This window comes from Sminthopsis crassicaudata, chromosome 2 (genome assembly GCF_048593235.1).
Source record: "Sminthopsis crassicaudata isolate SCR6 chromosome 2, ASM4859323v1, whole genome shotgun sequence".
Taxonomy (NCBI): Eukaryota; Metazoa; Chordata; class Mammalia; order Dasyuromorphia; family Dasyuridae; genus Sminthopsis; species Sminthopsis crassicaudata.
This window is the reverse complement of record NC_133618.1, coordinates 357,152,608-357,171,686: the sequence shown is the minus strand read 5'-3', so window position 1 is coordinate 357,171,686 and position 19,079 is coordinate 357,152,608. Positions and strand designations below refer to the sequence as shown.

At 35.5% G+C, this 19,079-nt stretch overlaps 1 pseudogene; it reads left to right on the top strand.

Annotated features, from left to right (window-relative positions):
- LOC141552840 (7SK snRNA methylphosphate capping enzyme pseudogene) overlaps positions 1-19,079 on the top strand; it is a 94,850-nt pseudogene that overhangs the window by 5,125 nt on the left and 70,646 nt on the right.

The following is a 19,079-nucleotide window of genomic DNA, read 5'->3' as shown; positions in this document are numbered from 1 at the left end:
GTTATATATACTCTGTAATCTCATTGATCAAGCAAGCTATTGTTGATGTTAAAGTTAGCTTGATGTGATGAGCAGTCTCCACTTTACAAGAGAGGGGAATTGTAAGGGTTGGAGGAGGAGTCAGGCATTGTGCAATCAGGAATAAACAGAGGCATATAGCCTGAGACTCCAGGATGTGATTTTCTGTGAATAAAGAGGGACCACCTCGTGGGCGAGAAATCTGGTCCCATTGAGATTGCATCATCAATGGGTGGTGTCTCCTTCTTTGATTGGCTATGTGTATGACCTCATAGACCCTATTTAAGCTGTGGGGACAAGCGAGTTGGTCCTTTTTTACTAGGAGCTCAGCTAGGAAAAGTAACTAAGACCTCTTGTGCAGGAGGTTAGAGGGTAGGATGTAAACATATGAATAAAGATCCTGAGCTTGCATATAACTACTTTCGAGTACTCTATCATGCATTTAAACCATTATTCTATGAAATGAGGGCCAGAGATCTCTGAAGACCTCAGAGAGAGGTAAGCTTGTTAAAATTGCTTTAAGCACTGAAAAAGACAGTGACCAGAGATTTCTCTGAGGGCCTGGAAATTAGGAGAGACTGGCAATAGTGAATGCAGAGTGGGCATTAACAAGGGTTTTCACAAGAGTTATGAATGCCTTGTGGGCATTCATACCATCTCACTATAATATTTATTCTTTCATTAATTCTTAACCAGAGTTGATTGCCATGTGTTATAAACATCCACTCTTCCAAGGGCATATAGACCATCATGATCCAAATGACTGATGATTTTATTAATTATTAATTTGTCATAATTACCTAGACATTGTCTCTCAAACTTTTCATTTGTCACAAACCCAAATATACAACTCTTAAGCTTATATTCAAAAAAAAAAAGTTAGAAAAGGGCATCTTCTATGTCCAAAAATATTTATAGTAGCTCTTTTTTATGGTGGCAAAAAAAGCAAGCTGATGGTATGTTCATTAATTGAAGAACTGCAGAATAAGTTGTAAATGAATGTGACAAAGTGTGTTGTAAAAAATGAAGATACAAATGATTTCAAAAAGATCAAATTCAAAAATGGCATGATTTGTAGAACCTAGTGCTAATTCACTATGAAATGAGTAGAATCAAAGAATACTGTATACTCTAACATCAATACAAGAATGAACAATTTTGCGGACTTTTATAAACTGAAAAAGAAGGAAATAAAATGGACAAAGAAAATAATTGAAGGAGTAACAACACAAAATCTGATAGTTGTGAGACAGTACCTCAGACTTGTTTTAATTTGTACTTCTCTAATCAATAGTGATTTAGAGCATTTTTTCATATGACTACAGATGATTTTAATTTCTTTATCTGAAAACCATCTTTTCATATCCTTTGACCATTTATCAATTAGGGAATGGTTCATATTCTTTTAAATTTGAGTCAAATTGACCAAGATGACAAAGATGGGAAATGCCAAGTGGAGAAGACATGGAAAGATTTGGCCTTTGTGGATTTATCTATTGTTTGTTGTTTAGTCATTTTTCAATAGTATCCAACTCTTTGTGACTTCATATGGCATTTTCTCAACAAAAATGTGGTTTGCCATTTCCTTCCCTACTCATTTTACAGATGTGCAACAGAGGCAAACAGAAGAAAGTGACTTGCTCAGAGTCACTCTCTTGCTCTGTGAATTTACCTGAGCATTTCATTATTCTTATAACATCTAAAAGTATTTAAAAATCTACGAAAGCTTTCAGACCTATTTAAAGTCAGGGGGATGGTATCAAACTAATGATAGAGATGTACAGAACATTTTGTTACACAGCTGTTGATTCATTCTCTTTGCAGCTGTCCAGCACTGGACATGGGGGATTTGGTGGAGAAAAGCTGTCCAGTAAAACAATTAAACAGAGACATGGGCAATAGTCCAGGGAGAGAGAACTAGTTGGAATTTTGAGTATAAAATCTACAAAAATTAAAGACACAGCTAACAAGTAGCTAAAGAACTAGCTTTCTATTCTGGAAAGATCTAGATTCAAGTCTCATCATTGACCTGTGCTATGATATTGGGCAAGTCACTTAACTCAACAGCCTAACAACTCAGTATCCTAACAACTCTCTAAGATGCAGAGTAGTTGTGGTCCTGTATTGACAAAAGATTTCTTCCCAGTCCCCTACAATACTGAAATCAAATCTTGTCTTCAAAAAATCAAGAAAATGAAATTCAATAACCTGGGTTCAAAACTTTGGTTTTGCCGGCTACTAGTTAAGTGATTCAGAATGAATCATTTATCTCCAGTAAATTCAATTTCCCTATTTATAAAATGAAGGATTTGAATTAGAGATGACTCCTAAGGGCTCTTTTAGTCTCTAAGAATGTGTGAAATATTATGTAATTTCTACTTCTCTCTTATGGGAAATTGGTGTGATTACTCCAATTTTCTGTTTTGCTCTGTTTTCCTCCCATAACCTTAGGTGGCACAGTGAATGGAGCTCTGGATTTAAGAGTCAGGAAAATGCCTTAGACACACACTGTGTGACTCTCAAGTGATTTAATCTCCTCTTGACTCAGTTTCCTCAACTATTAAAGTGGGAATAGTAATAGTACCTATTGTATGGATTATTGTAAAAGATTAAATTAGATAATATTTGTAAATTGCATTGTGCCTGTATATAGTAGACACTATATAAATATTATTCCCTTCCTTTCTCAAGGCTTAAGATATGGATATGACAATCTTGATGCTTTTTCAGGGAAATGCATTGTAGAAGGCAAAACAAAGATGTAAGAATTCAACATTCAAGAGAGTTATGAATCAATCTACAAGGAACCAGAGACCATTAGAAGTTACTTTGGAGAAACTCATGGTTAAAATAATTCAGTCTAAATTTCACAATTGTATTTTTTCTTGTTTGGACAGGAATTGACTTCAGTCTTGCTTGACAAAAAAATCTGACCTAATTAAAGGGGAGGTTGTTAAATTTCTTCTAAGACTAATGTTTCATATCCTCACAAGTTTTCTGACATGTACTCTTTGACAATGGGTATTTATTTTCTACTATAGCAACAATTATGATAGAATGGTTTGATAATTCCCTGAATTACAGAAGTTGTATACAGTGAGGAGCCATGAAGATTTGGAAGTAGGCCAAATGATATGATCAAAGATAATGATAGAATAAAAATTCCTGACTCTGGCATTCAAGGGAGAATAAAAATTCCTGACTCTGGCATTCAAGTCCCTTGACAATTTTATATTTCTCTCACTTATGTAATCAACTTTTCTGGATGATTTTGCAATGGAACAGATTTTCCTCTTCTCCCTTTAATCACTTCCTTCATTGTCACTATCCTTTCTCTCTCTCTTTCTCTGTTTTGTATGTTTTTCTTTTTCCGTTTCATCTTGTAAGTGGAGAAGGACACACACATTGAAAATACATATGATCCAGGCATGATGTTGCCTATGACATAATAGGGATGCAGGGACATGAATGTCCTTGGTCCACTCCAATCAACCTTGATTTCCCAGTTTCCACAAGTTTCTCCTGTTTACTGCTTTTTCACTCCCTGGCTATAATCACCACAAGCCCCCAGCTTTGTGCTCAGTTGACAATTTGGCCTTGTGTGTTCCTAGCTACTTTTAGAAATAACCAGAGCCCCTTACATGTCTTTTATCACACAGTAATCTCATTTTGGGGGTCTGGTATCTCTCAATTAATAGCCATTCTCCAGGCACCAGTCCCTTGATTTTTTTCATCACCTGTAACCAACTCTAAGCTGTATCCCCTTACTTGGTCACTGCCAATTTACTTCTATATCAAAATACCATTGTTGATGAATTGGTAGGATAAGGCACTATGGGAAAGACACCAAGAGAAAGGCAAAAAGAACTTAAAGATGAGAGAGCCAACCTAGGATTCAGAAATATTGATGTTTAAATCCTACCTTTTACAAATACTGATTGTTTGAACTTGGGCAAATCACTTAATTTCTCAGTCTCTAAGACCAGAAGCTCCAGAGATTGTAAATAATTCCTATATCTATGAAATCATAGCATATTATACTCTCCTTTTACTTTCTCCAATAATTGGGGGCACAGAGAAATAGCTTAGAAAGACCTGGCTCCAAGGGCCACAGTTTAGCCTGGTATAAGTCACTGGAAGCTGATGCAAAGATATGATGTGATGGAAAGAACAGTAGTTGTGGAGTGAAAAAAAAATCATATTCCAATAGCTGTTCTAATTCTTATTAATTGTGTAACTTTAGCCAAATCATTGTCTCTCCTTAGCTTCCATGGGGCAACCAGAGAGCTCTAAATTCTGTGTTACTGTGGCCCTTCTGTTCTTTATCTGGTAAGACAAGGAGCTGGATTCCTTTGTGAAACTGAATTCTCATTGGTTCTTGACATCCTACATCATTCCTTCTCCATGGAAGAGACTGGGAAAATGAAGTCTGGATGTAGGAAGGGATTTGCTTAAAGTAGGACAGCTAATTAATCACAAAGCATAACTGAGACCAGAGTATTTTGAATTTCAGTCCAGTATTTCTTCTTCTAAAATACATTGTTTTTCATAATATATAATAGTAAAAGTTAATATTAATATTGCTCTTAAGATCTGTCAATCAATTAATAAACATTTATTAAGCCAAATACTTGATTTTATAATACTGTTTCATTTAATTCTCATAACTCTGTGAAACTGGTAATATCATTTCTAAGAAACTAAGGAAATTGTGTAAAGGGCTGAAACTCTGAGCAGGTGCACTTGGATAACCAAGCACTTAAGGCTAAGAATCAATTGGACAATACTCTATTAGCAAATGCTTGGAAAATGGCCTGGCCCACTATCCTATGCTGGCTTGATCTGTTGGTGCATATGGAGAATTGTAAGAGTATTGGAGGGTGGAGTAAGACAAGCGAGAGTTACCTTTTGGTGGTGGAGAGAGAGAAAGAAGGTGTGGAGATTCCTGTGTCCATTCTCCTGATTGCTACCCTAAAAGACCAAGAATAAAGACCAAGGACTTTTGCTTATCCTGACTCTGGCTGATTCTAAGGTATCCAGGGTGCTAACCTGGACTTCACAAAATTGAAACAGAGAGTTTGCCAGTCGTCACAAGGTTAGAAAGTCTTTTTCAGGATTAGAACTCAGACGTTTCTGACTCCATGCTTTATCCTAGTAATGTCAAATAGAAATGTGGCCACCAAAGTATACATAAAAGATCCCTGTTTACCACATAATTTACCTGTATTCTGTTATATTTTTATTTATTCTGTTAAATAGTTCCCAATTATATTTAATCTGGTTTAGACTATACATATTTCACAAAGTAAGATAGTAAACCATAAGTTCTTGAAGAAAGCAAAATTTCAACTGTCTTAATTGAAAGGCTTCCTAGGCTCAGACAACCTGAGCACAGTCATAATAATAGGATAAATGTGGCAAGATAAAGAGAAAGTTACCTTGCTGGAGCAGAAGGCTTGTACTGAGATGTTAGAGAAATACGGGTAGGTTACTTAATGAAGATCCCTGACTCCTTTGGGATCTAAAGATTGCCTTGATACTCATCTATTTTCTAATACAAATAAGCATCAAAGATTCTATCAGTGATCTTTAGGAATCTACCAATATCAGAATGAAAATCACAAACTCTAGATGCTTTTCTGTTCATAATATTTACTCTTGAAGTCTCCAGGAAGTCAACTGGGTGACATATTTGAACAACATTTTTAATATATTGTATATGTCTCCATCCACTCTTTTTTATTTTTAATATTTCTGAGAAATTTTTCTGCTAAAGGAGTACCCAAGATATGGTAGCTTTTACAATAAAGGATCATAGAGCTGGAATACCATCTTTCAGAAGGCAAAGGACCTGGGGTTGCAACCAAGAATTAACTACTCAGTGAGATTGAATATTATCTTTCAGGGGAAGAGATGAATCTTCAATGAAGTCAAAGATTTTCATTATTTCTATTGAAAAAATAACAAGTAAGCAGAAAATATGATCTTCAAATATAGGAGAAGTATAGGAAGGGAAACAGGGAAAATATATATTATTTAAAGGTTAAACTGTTTACATCCCTAGATGGGGAAAATGATATCTTGAAAACTGTATCTGTTATTGTGGCAGAGGGGATATACATGGATGGAAGGTGTGGATATGAATGAACACTGATGTGATGAAATCCGAAAAAAAAAAAAAGGACATTAAGGGGTGGAAAAATTGTTATACTAGGATAAGAGAAAAGGGGAAGTATAATGGGACAAAATTAGAACATATGAAGTACCATAAAAGACCTATTACAATAGAGGAAAAGAAGAGAAGGTAATGAACATTGTCTGAAGCTTCATCTCATCAGTAGTTTTGGCTCAAAGAGGAAATAAAATAATCACTCAGTTGGGTATGGAAAATTTACTTACTCTATAAGGAAGTAGGAGGAGAAAGGGGAAAGAAAATGGAGGAAGAGTGTTGGAAAGGAAGGCAGGTTGAAAGTGGTTAGGTTAGAAACAAAACACTATTATGGAGGGACAAGGTGGAAAGAGAACAAGAGTATATAGAGAGAAGAAAAAAGAATGGAGAGAAATACAGAGCTGGTCATTATAACCATGGATGTGAATGGGATATACTCTCATAAAACAGAAGTGAATAGTAGAGTGGATTAAAAGTCAGAATCTTTTTTAAAAAAATGCTAAAAAAGCTAGAACACTATACCCGGAGTCAGGAAGACTTAAGAGTTCCAATATCATCTCAAATATGGTTTTCAAATGACCTTGGATAAGTCAATTAACCTCTAAGAACCAATTTCCTCATCTGAAAAATAAGGAAGATAATAGCACCCAATTTACAAGCTTGTCATGATGATCAAATGAGATAATGTATACAAAACATTTACAAAACATTTTATAAACTTTATAGATCATATAATAATCAATACAATACAATAATCAATCAATAAAGATCAAATAAAGTAGGGACTAGAACTATGATTTCCTAGAATAGGGAATTCCTAGAAGAAGGAATTCCTTCTAGCAATGCAGGTGATCACCTTCTTTACAATTTATAGTTTAGAGACTTGTCTATAGCACTGACAGGTAATTAAATTACCCAGGATTACACAACCAGTGTGTGTTAGAAACAATATTGGAGGCCAGGTTTTCCTAGCTCCAAAACCAGGTAGCTCTCTGTCACACTACACTGCCGCTTTTGCCATTTTGACTGGGAAAAAGAAAAATAGTGAAATATTTATAAATAATGATGAATTGCATTTTAGTCAATAATAAATAAATTTTCCAAAATTTAGTTCCCTGGACATGTCAACATAGTCAATTTGTAGTTATTACACAAGCATTTCTCTCTGTGGTCTTAGCAATTTAATATTTCAAAATACAAGAGTATTTTTTCATAAGCATATGACTATAGGCTTAGAATGGAAAGGAAATCTGCCTTCTCTTTCCCAATTCTGGAATTCTGAGATAGTCTTTGAAAATAAGAGGGAAAAATCTAGGAACTATCACTCTGCCTACAGAAGCTTGTCACATTAATATTTTTAAACAATATGCAAAATGTGCACCTAGGTCAGCTTTCCAAGAGAAAAAAAAATGTTGAAACTCTAGAAGAATTACTATAAGAATGTCCCTTGGCAAGTCATTTTTCTTCTCTGAGTGTCACTTTTCCCCAAAATGGGGTAGTGATACTTTCAGTGCTTGCCTTACAGAGTTGTTATGAGAAAAGTGCATTGTAAATATTAAAATGCTATAAAAGTGTGAATATTTTTATATTTTTGTATTATTTCACAAAGAAGAGAGTAGCATAGAAGAAAGTAACATGAAGAATACCAAGGAAATAGTGCAAAATATAAATTCAGTTTACTTACTGAGTACTTTCTGTACAATCAGCCACTTGTTTGGCATTTTGGAATATGCAGAAGAAAAAGACTTAGTTTCTTCCTTCCAGTATTCTAGTAGAGAACATAATACTCACATAGGAGGCAAATGGAGAGCAGTAGAAGACAAAACAAAATCAAGAGTTCAATTATGTGAGTCTAATAGAATTAGAGGGAAAACAAGATAAAATCACAGGTTTTGACTCAGGTTAATGAATTTAGAAGACACATAATTTATTTTATTTTAAATTTTTTTCTTCAATAGTATTTTATGTTTCCAAATACACATAAAATAGTTTTCAACATTTATTTCTAAGACTTTGTTCCAAATTATTTTTCTCTTCCTCCTTTAATCTCCTCTCCCCCAAAACAGCAAGTAATTTGATATAGGTCATATATGTACAATAATTTTAAAAATATTTAATGTTTAAATGTTCCCTAGATGCTGTGCAAGAAAAATCAGACTAAAAGCAAAAAAAGGAAGAAAAAATAAACAACAATAACAACAAAAGGCACACATACTATATGCTTTGATCCACATTCAGTATCCATGTTTCTCTCTGGATGTGAATGGCATTTTCCATTCCAAGTCTGTTGGAATCAGAGGACACATAATTTAGAGGGCTTAATAGCATGTGTATTCTTCAGCAACATAGAACAACAGAAGTGTTCCCCTAACTAAAAAAAATAATAAAACAGAAAGTTGCTAGATGATAGATTGATGTGTTTGTTCTGTTAAATGTTTAACAACTGGCTTTGAATAAGGTGGAGAGAAAGTACATTCCTTTATTTCTTCCAAAACTTTATTGGATTGTTCTCTAATTATTTTTTTAATTTAATTTTTATTTTATTTTATAATTATAACTTTTTTTTGACAGTACATATGCATGGGTAATTTTTTACAACATTATCCCTTGCACTTACTTCTATTCAGATTTTTTCCCTTCCTCCCCCAACCCCCTTCCCCAGATGGCAGGCAGTCTTATACATGTTAAATATATTACAGTATATTCTAGATACAATATATGTGTGTAGAACTGAATTTTTTTGTTGCACAGGAAGAATTGGATTCAGAAGGTAAAAATAACAGTTTACACTCATTTCCCAGTGTTCCTTTTCTGGATGTAGCTGATTCTTTGCATCATTAATCAATTGGAATTGGATTAGCTCTTCTCTATGTTGAAGATATCCACTTCCATCAGAATACATCCTCGTACAGCATCATTGTTGAAGTGTATAATGATCTTCTGGTTCTGCTCGTTTCACTTAGCATCAGTTGATGTAAGTCTCTCCAAGCCTCTCTGTATTCCTCCTGTTGGTCATTTCTTATAGAACAATAATATTCCATAACATTCATGTACCATAATTTACCCAACCATTCTCCAATTGATGGACATCCACAAACATTTTGGCACATACAAGTCCCTTTCCCTTCTTTAGTATTTCCTTGGGATATAAGCCCAGTAGTAGTATGGCTGGGTCAAAGGGTATGCACATTTTGATAACTTTTTGGGCATAATTCCAGATTACTCTCCAGAATGGTTGGATTCTTTCACAACTCCACCAACAATGCATCAGTGTCCCAGTTTTCCCACAGCCCCTCCAACATTCATCGTTATTTGTTCCTGTCATCTTAGCCAATCTGACAGGTGTGTAGTGGTATCTCAGAGTTGTCTTAATTTGCATTTCTCTGATCAATAGTGATTTGGAACACTTTTCATATGAGTGGAAATAGTTTTAATTTAATTATCTGAAAATTGTCTGTTCATATCCTTTGACCATTTATCAATTGGAGAATGGCTTGATTTCTTATAAATTAAAGTCAATTCTCTGTATATTTTGGAGATGAGGCCTTTATCAGAACCTTTAACTGTAAAAATGTTTTCCCAATTTGTTACTTCCCTTCTAATCTTGTTTGCATTAGTTTTGTTTGTGCAGAAACTTTTTAATTTGGTGTAATCAAAATGTTCTATTTTGTGATCAATAATGGTCTCTAGTTCTCCGTTGGACACAAACTCCTTCCTCCTCCACAAGTCTGAGAGGTAAACCATCCCATGTTCCTCCAATTTATTTATGATTTCGTTCTTTATGCCTAAATCTTGGACCCATTTTGATCTAATCTTAGTATGTGGTGTTAAATGTGGGTCCATGCCTAGTTTCTGCCATACTAATTTCCAGTTTTCCCTGCAGTTTTTGTCAAATAATGAATTCTTATCCCAAAATTTGGGATCTTTGGGTTTGTCAAAGATTAGATTGCTATTTTTATTCACTATCTTGCCCTGTGAACATAAGCTATTTCACTGATCAACTAGTCTATTTGTTAGCCAATACCAAATGGTTTTGGTGACTGTTGCTTTATAATATAGTTCTAGATCAGGTACAGCTACACCACCTTCACTTAATTTTTTTCTTCATTAGTTCCCTTGCAATTCTCGACCTTTTGTTGTTCCATATGAATTCTGTTGTTATTTTTTCTAGGTTATTTAAATAGTTTCTTGGAAGTCTGATTGGTATAGCACTAAATAAATAGATTAATTTAGGGAGTATTGTCATCTTAATTATATTCGCTCGGCCTATCCAAGAGCACTGAATGTCTTTCCAATTATTTAAATCTGACTTTATTTTTGTGGCAAGTGTTTTGTAATTTTGCTCATATAATTCCTGACTCTCCTTTGGTAGATATATTCCCAAATATTTTATACTATCGACCGTTATTTTGAATGGAATTTCTCTTTGTATCTCTTGCTGTTGGATTGTGTTGGTAATGTATAAACATGCTGAGGATTTATGTGGATTTATTTTGTATCCTGCAACTTTCCTAAAGTTCTGAATTATTTCTAATAGCTTTTTAGCAGAGTCTTTGGGGTTCTCTAAGTATACCATCATGTCATCTGCGAAAAGTGATAATTTGATTTCCTCATTTCTTACTCTAATTCCTTGAATCTCTTTCTCGGCTCTTATTGCCGAGGCTAGAGTTTCTAGTACTATATTGAATAGTAATGGTGATAGTGGGCAACCTTGTTTCACTCCTGATCTTACAGGGAAAGGTTCTAGTTTATCGCCATTACATATGATGTTTACTGAAGGTTTTAAATATATGCTCCTTATTATTTTAAGGAATAGTCCATTTATTCCTATACTCTCAAGCGTTTTTAGTAGGAATGGATGTTGGATTTTATCAAATGCTTTTTCTGCATCTATTGAGATGATCATATGGTTTTTGTTAATTTGGTTATTGATATGGTCAATTATACTAATAGTTTTCCTAATATTAAACCAGCCCTGCATTCCTAGTATAAATCCCACTTGGTCATAGTGTATTATCCTGGGGATGATTTTCTGAAGTCTATTTGCTAATATCTTATTTAAGATTTTAGCATCAATATTCATTAAGGAAATTGGTCTATAGTTTTCTTTCTCAGTTTTCGATCTACGTGGTTTAGGTATCAGTACCATGTCTGTGTCATAGAAGGAATTTGGTAGGACTCCTTCAATCCCTATTTTTTCAAATAGTTTACATAGCATTGGAGTTAGTTGTTCTTTAAATGTTTGGTAAAATTCACCTGTATATCCATCTGCTCCTGGGGACTTTTTCTTAGGAAGTTGGTTAATAACTTGTTCTATTTCTTTTTCTGAGATGGGACTATTTAGACTACTTACTTCTTCCTCTGTTAATCTGGGCAAGCTATATTTTTGAAGGTATTCTTCCATTTCATTTAAGTTATCGAATTTATCGGCATAAAGTTGAGCAAAGTAGCTCCTAACTATTGTTCTAATTTCCTCTTCATTAGTGGTGAGTTCACCCTTTTCATTTTCAAGACTAACAATTTGCTTTTTCTCTTTCCTTTTTTAAATCAGGTTTACTAAGGGTTTGTCTATTTTGTTGGTTTTTTCATAAAACCAACTCTTAGTTTTATTAATTAATTCAATAGTTTTTTTACTTTCAATTTTATTAATCTCACCTTTTATTTTTAGAATTTAAAGTTTTGTGTTTGTCTGGGGTTTTTTAATTTGTTCCTTTTCTAGCAATTTTAGTTGTAAGCCCAATTCATTGGCCCTCTCTTTCTCTATTTTATGCAAGTAGGCCTGTAGAGATCTAAAACTTCCCCTTATTACTGCTTTGGCTGTATCCCACACATTTTGGTATGATGTCTCATTATTGTCATTTTCTTAGGTGAAGTTATTAATTATGTCTATGATTTGCTGTTTTACCCAATCATTCTTTAGTATAAGATTATTTAGTTTCCAATTATTTTTTGGTCTATTTTCCCCTGGCTTTTTATTAAATGTAATTTTGATTGCATTATGGTCTGGAAAGGATGCATTTACTATTTCTGCCTTACTGCATTTGATTTTGAGGTTTTTATGCCCTAGTATATGATCAATTTTTGTATAGGTTCCATGAACTGCTGAGAAGAAAGTATATTCCTTTCTTTCTCCATTTAGCTTTCGCCAAAGATCTCTCATATCAAACTTTTCTAGTATTCTATTTGCCTCTTTGACTTCTTTCTTATTTATTTTGTGGTTTGATTTATCTAATTCTGAGAGTGCAAGGTTGAGATCTCCCACTATTATAGTTTTGCTCTCTATTTCCTCTTGCAGCTCTCTTAATGTCTCTTTTAAGAATTTAGATGCTGCACCACTTGGTGCATATATGTTTAATATTGATACAGCTTCATTATTGATGCTGCCCTTTAGCAGGATATAATGCCCTTCCTTATCTCTTTTAATTAGATCAATTTTTGTTTTTGCTTGATCTGAGATGAGGATGGCTACTCCTGCTTTTTTGGTTTTGCCTGAAGCATAATAGATTCTGCTCCACCCTTTTACTTTTAGTTTGAATGTCTCACCCTGTTTCAGGTGTGTTTCCCGTATACAACATATAGTAGGATTCTGACTTTTAATCCAGTCTGCTAACTGCTTCCTCTTTATGAGGCAATTTGCCCCATTCACATTTATGGTTAGAAGGACTAATTCTATATTGCTTGCCATCCTATTAACCCCTGCTTATGCTTTTCCCCTTTCCTTCCCTTTTACCCCCCTACCCAGTATTAAACTGGTGAACACCACTTGCTTTTCACAGCCCTCCCTTTTTATTATCCCTCCCCCACCTTAAAGATCCTCCCCTTATTTTACCCCTTTTCCTCGAAATTACTGTATTCCCTTCCCCTTAGCTTACTCCTTCCCTTTCACTTTTCAATGAAGTGGAAGAAGTTTCACCATAAATCGAATATGTCTATTGATACTCACTATGTTTATCTCCCTCCTTTCTTTCTCTCAGATATAATAAGTTACCTTTGCCTCTTCATGAGATGTAGTACCACCACATTACACTTTTTTACGATATAATTTCCTTTCCACCTCTAGTTTCTAAGACAAATTTTACATATGTTCTTTACATATTTTTTTGGCAGAAGTGTAGTTCTCAAGATTTCTTTTTACCTTTTTAGAAATCTCTTGAGTTCTGTATTTGAAGATCAAACCTTTTATGTAGGTCTAGTTTTTTCATCAAAAATAGATGGAATTCATTTATTTCGTTAAATGTCCATCTTCTTCCCTCGAAAATGATGCTCATTCTTGCTAGGTACTTTATTCATGGCTGCATACCAAGTTCCTTAGCCTTTCAGAATATCATGTTCCAGGCCCTTCGTTCTTTTAATGTGGACACTGCTAGATCCTGGGTTATCCTTATTGTGGATCCTCCATATCTGAATTACTTTTTTCTAGCAGCTTCCAATATCTTTTCCTTTGTCTGATGGTTCTTGAACTTGGCCACTATATTTCTTGGCGTTTTGATTTTAGGGTCCCTTTCAGTAGGTGATTGATGAATTTTTTCAATGTCTATTTTACCCTCTGTTTCCAGAACGTCTGGGCAGTTCTCTTTGATAATTTCCTCGAAAATGGTGTCTAAGCTCTTTTTTTCCTCACATTTTCCAGGAAGTCCGATTATTCTCACATTGTCTCTCCTGGATCTGTTTTCCAGGTCTGTTGTCTTTCTAGTAAGGTACTTGACATTCTTTTCAATTGTTTCATTTCTCTGGTTTTGCTTGACTACCTCTTGGTTTCTCCTTGAGTCATTCATTTCTACTTGTTCCAGTCTAATTTTCAATGATGTATTTTCTTCACTCACTTTTTTTATATCTCTTTGTAATTGTCCAATTGAGTTTTTATCTTCTATGGAATTTTTTTCCATTTTATCCATTTTATTTTTTAGAGAACTGTTTTCTTTTTCCAGCTCTCTAATCCTGTTTTCCTTGGAGTTGTTTACCTTTTCCAGCTCACTAATCTTGTTTCTCAATGATTTGATTTCTTTATCCACTCTGTCTTTGAATGCATGGGATGACTTCTCCAGGCTCTCTTGCCAAGCTTCCCTTTCCTTTTCCCATTTCTCTTCCAGCTCTCTTGTGAGAGCCTTTTTGATTTCCTCTATGAGGTTCTTTTGTATTGAGGAGCAGCTTATATCCCTCCCAGGGGATACATCTGGGGACAGTCTGTTCCTAGTCTCCTCAGCATTTGAAGTCTGCTCCCTCTCCACACAGAAGCTGTCAATGGTTAGAGCCCTTTTGAATTTTTTGTTCATTTTGTCAGAGTAGGAATCAAAGAAAACAAACTGACAAGAGAAACAATTGGTCTGTTTTGTGGGGGATGGGGCTGGATGGTATCAATGGGCTTCCTCTACAGACTGGGGGTAGGGCAGCAGAGAGCCACTAACAGAACAGCGATGACTGTACTGAGTCTGCACTCTGAGGCTCTGAGAAAGCACTGAGTCAGTCCAGGTGGGGGTTGGGGGTGGCCGGGTTCTGAGAGAAGCTGGCTTTCTGGGGTTTTAATCTTCACCTCCGGTGTTTACACCCTCTCCGCTGCCCCTGGCTTGCTGCCAAGATGGAGCATCCACACTGGGGTAAAAGCCTTTTCACAGAAACGGCAGAGATCGTACCCCTCCCCCTCCAGTCTGAGCTGTGTGAGCTGCCTGTCTTGCTCTAGCTTGCCTGCCCTCAGTCTGCGCCCAGTCTGATTGACCCTCCCCCAAGCAAACACAGACCTTTTCTGGCGACTTTCAAGGATGTCTTCTCTTGGTGATAATTTGTGGATTTCTTTCTGGGTCAAGCATTAAGTCAGAGGCTTGTCATGAAGTAAATTCTGAGAGAAAACGAGGAGCTCAAGCAGCTGTCTGCCTCCACGCCGCCATCTTGGCCGGAAGTCTGTTCTCTAATTTTTTTAAAAAATTTTCTTCACAAACTTTTGGTAACTGGGGCATAGACCACAAACTGAACCCAGGGGAGGGTAGCAGGACAAGCAGCCTGAAGCACAGCCCCAGTGAGGGGGTAGGAAGCACAAGTTGTCACCAATGGCCACATTATGGGAAGGCAGAGGAAGGTGAATGTGGTCAGTAGAATCAACTTGAACCAGCTCTTGAGAGCGTCTTGTTAAAAAATTCAGTGTGAATGTTTCTCTCTCAAACACTAATATTTATTGGGGATGTTTTTTGATTGTCTATATATAAGAGAGAACTTGATAAAAATAAATCAAATTAATAATAAGTGAGTGACAATAAGTTAATAAGGAGAAAATGTTAATAATGCAAATTAAACTTAAAATATGACATGAACACTTTCTCTATTCCTCTTATATGACACTCTCTTTAAGCTCTTTGGTATTCTAGGCAGGATTGCCTAGAAACAAAATTATAGAAATATTAGAAATTAGAATTCTAATTAAATTCTATAATTAGAAATAATAGAAATAGAAGTTTTTGTTCTGTATAATTCTTCTTCACCAAACTTTCTAGCCCCAAATAGGCTCTTTTGAAGGATTTGACAAATTAATTCACACATAAAGTAGAAATGACTGATAAGGCTTTAGGTACCTGCATTTTTAGAAAAGCAATTCATAAAGAAATTTCAGCCACCTTTAATCTGAAGGGATTTATAGGAGAAACCTTAATATTCCATCAGCAGCCATGTTTTTTCCATGGATAAAGCCAACCTTGGATGTTGGAGTATTCTGAATGTAGTTTCAGCAAGAAAATGTTTGGAGGTCATAGGAAATGATGGGGTAGATGGAGTTCAAATACATGATAGGGGTACACTTTAGGTAAGGTAAGACCACCAGTGCAGGGTCACAGAGAGCTGGAGGAGATTTTAGAATTCATCTAGGCCAATTTGCTCACTTTGTGGATGAAAAAACCATCTTGGATGAGTTAGGTATCTTAGTGATACAGGTAGTAAGTTGCAGAGCTGGAATTTGAAACTTCTTCTGGAATTTGAATCTTCTGTTATAGGGTTCTCACCAAGATGCACCCTGCTTCTAATCTTCTTTGAGAAACTGTCTGCAAGTCTGGTCATGAAAAGCTAGTCAGTGCAGTGGGTTTGTTATCCTGAGGACTTTTAACACACATTTAGGGTTCAGTCAAACCTTCCATGCTTGTGGCCTTGACTATTTCTGTCCCTTGGGAAATCATTTTCTTTAGGAGGAAATGGAATCCATGTGTGATTAAAAAAAAACACACACACACACACATCAAAAGCAAAAAAAAAATCTTTGGAGTCCTTTTAAAATCTCCCTTTCCTTAAAAACAGGAAGTATCATTTTTGCCAAGATTAGACTAAAATGTGGGCTTGGAGAACTATTATATTTGAGTGGGTTCAGAGCTTGGGGCTCTGTTACATCCCTTGCAAGCCAATCTGGGGCTGGAACTTTGCAGCCTACCTCAGAAGCTCCCTTGGCCCTTGAGGCTTCCTCCTCAATGCAGCTTGCAGTTTCCGGCTGCCCAGATTTTCATACCTGCATCTGTTTTTTCAGGGGGCCAGAGAGAGAGACAAGACAAACAGACCCAGAGAGAGAAACAGAAAATGAGAGAGACAAAGAGAGAAAGAGAGACAGAGACAGAAACAGAAATACAGAGATAGACAGACAGAAAGACAGACAGAGAGAGAGAGCAAATGGGATGAAGGGAGGGAGGGGGAGAGAGACAGAAACACAGACAGAAAGGGACTGAGAGACATGGAGAGACATAGAGAGAAGCCTATGAGTAGTGACACACCAGACCAATGGCACCAGGATGTTACTTCTAAAGGGGGAATGCTGGTGTTGATTTCAAGGGCCAGTCCAAGACAAAATTGTGAAACAAATGTTCTGTCAGGGCCTCTTATGGCCCCCATTCTCCCTACTTAGTGATTCCTTATCCAAAAAAGTATCCAGTCTCCCTGGTTATCAATTAGCTCACTCAACAAGACCTCTATGGTTAAATCTCAACTATCTCTCATGAAACAAAATATAAAGACTTTGCAATTAACTACTTCATACTTATTTACAATTTTACCTCATATTTATTCTACATATGCTGATATACATACTTGTCGCCTTATTAGAATATAAGGTCCTCAGAAGCAGAGAATTAATTAATTTATGTCGTTTTTATCCCCAGCATCTTGCACCGTGCCTGGCTCATGGTAAGGGCTTAATAAATATTTTTAATTGATGTAAACCAGATAATGGTTATTTGTACTAAGGTATTGGCTTAATACTAGTTGATAATTCTATTAAGCTTTACAAAATGTTTCACATTTATGATCTCAGTTAACCTTGCCAACACCCAGTAAGGTTATTGCTCTACTTTATGACCAAAAAATGGGAATATATATAGTAAATAGTTATGAGAGACAGGATTTAAACCAAAATCTGACTTATTCAAATCCAGCATTCTTTCCACTATATTATGAAATTTAATTGTTAGTGGAATATAGGTAAAGGAACATGGAGCTTGCAAGTCAGGAAACCTTGTTTAAGCCCTGACTCTGGCATTTCTCACTTTTCATGACCTTAGACAAATCCTATCATGCCTCTCCATTTCAGAGAACTTGAAGGATCCTACTCTAATGGGAAATAGAAAGAATAGGTGTATTGCTGAAGGAGAGAATGTAATAAATAGCCCATTGTGATTCTAACACATTTTCCAGAGCCTACAAGCCTTCTAGAATTTAGCTCATATTTTAAAAGCTAATTATCAGATTGTTTAGAAAATAATGTTGAAAGGCAGCAGGAGCAATTTCAGCTGACTCCCACATCTCTTGTCATTATGCTGTGGTCATTCAGTCCTCACTCAGCTTTTCAGGCTCAAGGAAATGTTTTCCAAACTTTTTCTTCTCTGTCCAGAAGAATGAAGAAAATGAAATGTTCATTTCATTAAACTTTTATTAGAGACAGAAAATGTAGTCTAATGAAAGAAGCCTTGGAATTGGAGTCAAGAAATCTGGCTTCTATTCCAGATTTTGTTACTAACTAGGCATATGATCCAACATATATCATTTATACTTTTTTGGTCTTAGTTTATTTATCCATAAAATTGGGAGCAGTAATCCTTGCTTTGCTAATAAAGGGCTGTTTATGGAAATCATGGGAAGTAGAGAATACAGAAACATCATAGTTAAGTAAAAGATTATTTTAACTGATAATTTAATGGTATCTTGAATAGGTTCTTTCAGAGAATTTGTGCCATCAGTAAGAAATCCTTATTTTGTTCTTGTTGAAGAAAAATTTCTGAGGGAAAAGGCAACTCAAAACTCCCCTGACCTTGTCTCAAAGTTTTTTTTTTTTGTTGTTGTTGTTTGTTTGTTTTCTAGAATATCTAAAGCAAATCCTTGGGCATAGTATGTACTTCATGAGTTCTCACTAATTCAATTTGATTTTTAGTAGTCAAAATTATGTTGGTTGATAAAGTGGAGTGGAGGGAACAGCCCTTAAGTTACTTTACTTTCTGTTTTTAGGGTGCTTTCAGATATCAATCACTTATGATAGTCAGCAGGGCTTTTCCAGGGGATGATAACGACAGAAAATGAAAAGTGACAGTAAATATACTCCTTTCCCTTCCTGTGATTCATTCTGGAATTGCTCAATTTTCTGTTACTCTGGGAAGTGACATAGATGGACAAAATTTCTGAGAAATCTCCAGGAAAAGTGAAACTCAAGGGCTAATTTTTAGATAGTGTTGTTTTGCCATTTTCAATCATGTTTTACTCTTTGTGATCCTCACTTGGTGATTTCTTCGTAGAGACACTGCAGAGCTTTGCCATTTTCTTTTGTAGCTCATTTTGCAGATGAGGAAATTGAAGCAAACAGGATTAAATAATTTGCCCAAATCACAAAGTTTGTAAGTGAGGCTGGATTTGAATTCAGGTCTTCCTGACTTTAGGACCAGCA